Source organism: Nelumbo nucifera, chromosome 1 (genome assembly GCF_055504915.1).
Source record: "Nelumbo nucifera cultivar China Antique chromosome 1, China Antique-T2T, whole genome shotgun sequence".
NCBI classification, from domain to species: domain Eukaryota; kingdom Viridiplantae; phylum Streptophyta; class Magnoliopsida; order Proteales; family Nelumbonaceae; genus Nelumbo; species Nelumbo nucifera.
In genome coordinates this window covers 3,034,852-3,038,411 of record NC_142649.1, presented here as the reverse complement: position 1 = coordinate 3,038,411, position 3,560 = coordinate 3,034,852, and the positions used below count along the sequence as shown (strand labels likewise).

General features: G+C 36.9%; 1 pseudogene; it reads left to right on the top strand.

The window, feature by feature from the left end:
• The first annotated feature begins 371 nt into the window (after positions 1 to 371).
• On the top strand, positions 372 to 3,161 carry LOC148802849 (pentatricopeptide repeat-containing protein At1g31430 pseudogene; annotated as a pseudogene).
• The last annotated feature ends 399 nt before the right edge of the window (positions 3,162 to 3,560 follow it).

Below are 3,560 nucleotides of genomic sequence, written 5' to 3'. Positions count from 1 at the left end.
CCTGAAGCTAATGGTGATGGCAAGACCATCAATGGCCACTAGCTAAAACAATATTATGAATAAACATTCTACCAAATAGTTTGCTTGTAACAACTATTTCTTATTAATGAAATGTATACTTCTTGTACTCTTCAAAATACATAATCTTATTGTGCGATTCCTTTTACACGCTCATGTCCAATGTATATTTACCATCTTTGTGCAATTACAATATATTACAACACCAACTTCATTATTAAGCGCATTAAATAACTTATGGCAATGCAACCGAGCAATAAAATCTCTAGTCACAAGAATAGCTCATCCACCACATGCTTAGGAAACTAGTATTGGGCATCGCCTCCGAGCTTACCCCTGGTTGTATGAGCCCTATGCGGTCAGAGGTCACACATGGTACAGAAATCTATAGTGACCCAGAGACACCATTGTGCCAGATCCTATACTTGGAACCCTATGCAGTCGGAGGTCTCACAATGTGAAGAAATCTATAGAGACCCAGAGACATCATAGAAATAGATCCTATACTATGAGCCCTAAGCTTATTTACAAAGCAAGCAAAGATGCAACAAGAACCGAGCCCGCGAAATTGAGTTAATTTTGCCTCGCGAGGTCTATCAAGTGTACTTCACTAATCGCCTCATGAGCTCTTGTTATTTTAACCTTGCGAGGCCACATTAATGTAACCTTGCAAGATAAGTTCACAACGCAAGGCTAAACTAACTATTGCCCCGCAAGGCTACATTAATCCTGCCTCGTGAGAGTGAACTACTTCATCTCATGGAACCACATCAAGCTGGCCCCATGGGACATTCAAGTTAAGTACCGAATGATCAAGCATGATGAGAGTCAGAGGTGTCAAACGTGTGGCTAATACCTCAGGAAAACCATGGTTGCTCGTTCCCTAAAATTAAATTGGCACACATCATTCCCTAACAAGGCTTAAGATTGTGCTCTAAGAACCTTTTGGTCATGTGGGACACAAGTCCCTCATGAGAAATAGACAGGATCTGCAGCCAATAACTATCTAAGCTGTGGAATATTCAAGACTTTTGGCTTCACACAATGTAGTTTGTCTCTCCAGTTCTATAAATAGGGAGACCACACTCTTTAAAGGGGATCACATTTTTAATCCACTGAGAACTAAACCCTATTCCTTTTTTCCCTTCAGTGATCCCGCTTCTAAAACTCTAAGTCCATTCTTATCCCTGTTGGCTAACACTATTAAAAGAGTTCATGTATTGGTTTCTCCGTGATATAAAAGAGAGAAAACCCTTGTACGTCAAGGTAGAAGAAAGCCCCATTTGAGCCTAGAGTGCTTATAGCGTTATCTTGTACTTTGGGTAGTTTTGGTTGTATTTGTTGTATCTACCTATTTGAGAGGTGTTTGATTTGTATCTAAGCTATTATTGTAATATTAGCGTGTTCAAGAGTGAGAAGTCCTACCAATTTAGGTTGGGTAGGTATCTATAAGTTATGTCAAGTTAAGATAGCACTTAGAAGTCTATCTAAGGTCCTATAGGCACTTGAGAAGTGGACTAGTTTTGGATTGGATCCGATCTGATCCAAAACTTATTAAATTGGATTTGGATAGTCCGTAATAATTATTGGGTCAGGCCAATCCATAATAAATTGGTCTATATTCATAATAGTTTCAATTGGACCAAAGCCAAACTCCTAATAATCCGATTAAAAATAAGATCGAAACCTTGTTGTCCGGTTTGAAACTTGAAGCCAAAACCCTAGAAGTCTTAAAACCCTATTTGTGGAATCAAACCTTGATGGCTGAAATCCTTGTTTGAATGCTTGAAGAAAAAGCAAGGGTTTCAGGGATGCATTCAATAAGCTCATGGCATTTCTGTACAACTCTGAATTCTAGAAATTTTGTGTATGCAAAGAGAATCTTCTGTTACTTTCAATAGCCATGCCTCATCATCTTCAATTTAATGATCAAGACATTTGCAAAGAAGGGTAGCTTTAGATAAGTTCTTTTGTTTCAATAGGTTGAGGGAAAGTGATTTATCCCCTGACGATTTCACTTATCCCTTTGTTCTCAATGTAGTTGGGTGTTTGTAGGCAGTTTCTCAAGGGAGAAAAGTCCATGGATTTTTTGTGAAATGTGGGTTTGAATTTGATTCTTATGTGAGGAACTCACTTATGGACATGTATGCAAAAATGGGTAATGTTGAGACTTTGCGACAATTGTTTAAAGAAATGTCATAAAGCGATGTGACTTCTTGGAATGTTTTGATTTATAGATATGTTAAGAATGGAGATTTGATGATGCATATGTTGTTTTCCATTAAATGAAACAAAAGAGTTATGTGAGGCTTGATAAAGCAATAGTATTCAGCACTCTTTTACCTTGTGTTGCCTTAGGAAACTTGGAACTGGGTAAGGAGATTCACCAATATATTAAAAATGAGCTTGAATTCACCATTGTAATCGGTAATGCCTCGTTAGGTATGTATTCAAAATGTGTGTGCTAAGCATGCCAGGTAAAAATGTAATTTCTTGGACAAGCATGGCTAGCTTCTAGCCATGAGGCTACAGAACTCTTTGATTGGACTCTTGCAAGGGATGTTGTTCTTTGGACGGCTACGGTTAATGGCTATGTGTAGTATAACCAATTTGATGGAGCCTTGTCTCTATTTTAGGAGATGTAAACGAAAAGAGTAAAATCGGATAAGTTCAGTCTTGTTGTACTCCTTTCATGTTGTGCTAAGTTGGGAGCTCTAGAGAATGAGAAATGGATCCATGGATACATTGATGAAAATACGATTCGAATGGATGTCATTATTGGTACTTCTCTCATAGACATGTATGCCAAATGTGTGTGCATAGAAAGTCCATAGATATTTTTAGGATAATTGGGGAAAATGACATGGCTTCATGAATTGCTATTGTTTGTGGGTTTGTTATGACTGGCCAGACAACTAAAACTCTTTTCAAAGACGAACTTGGTTGGTGCTAAGCCAGATGGCATCACTTTCATTGGTGTTTTGAGTGCTTGTAGTAATGGATGATTGGTGGATGAAGGGCGTAGACACTTTGATTCCATGAGAAAGATATAATGCATTGAACCTAAATTAGAACATTGTGGGTGTCTTGTAGATTTGCTTGGGTGTGTGTATTCTCTACATCATCAGATATATAGAACCTAAATTCTCAATTATTGGATTGGATTGCAGCAGATGTTTTTGTATTCTTTTAATATTTCTTTGGGTTTTTTCATGTAACTTTGGTGTTTCATTCACTTTGGATTGGATTGGATTGCAGTAGATGTTTTTGTATTCTTTTTATACCTTTTGGGTTTTTCATGTAATTAATTTTAGTGTTTCATTCACTTTGGATTGGATTCGATTGGACCCAATCCAGTCCATTTGCATTTTAATTGGATTGGATTGGATTTAGCAGATGTTTTTGTATTTTTTTTAATATTTTTAGGGTTTTTTCATGTAATTTTGTTTTTTCATTCATTATGGATTGGATTGGACCTAATATAGTCCATTTGAATTTTAATTGGATTGGATTGGAATGTAATAGGTGATGTATTTTTTTTA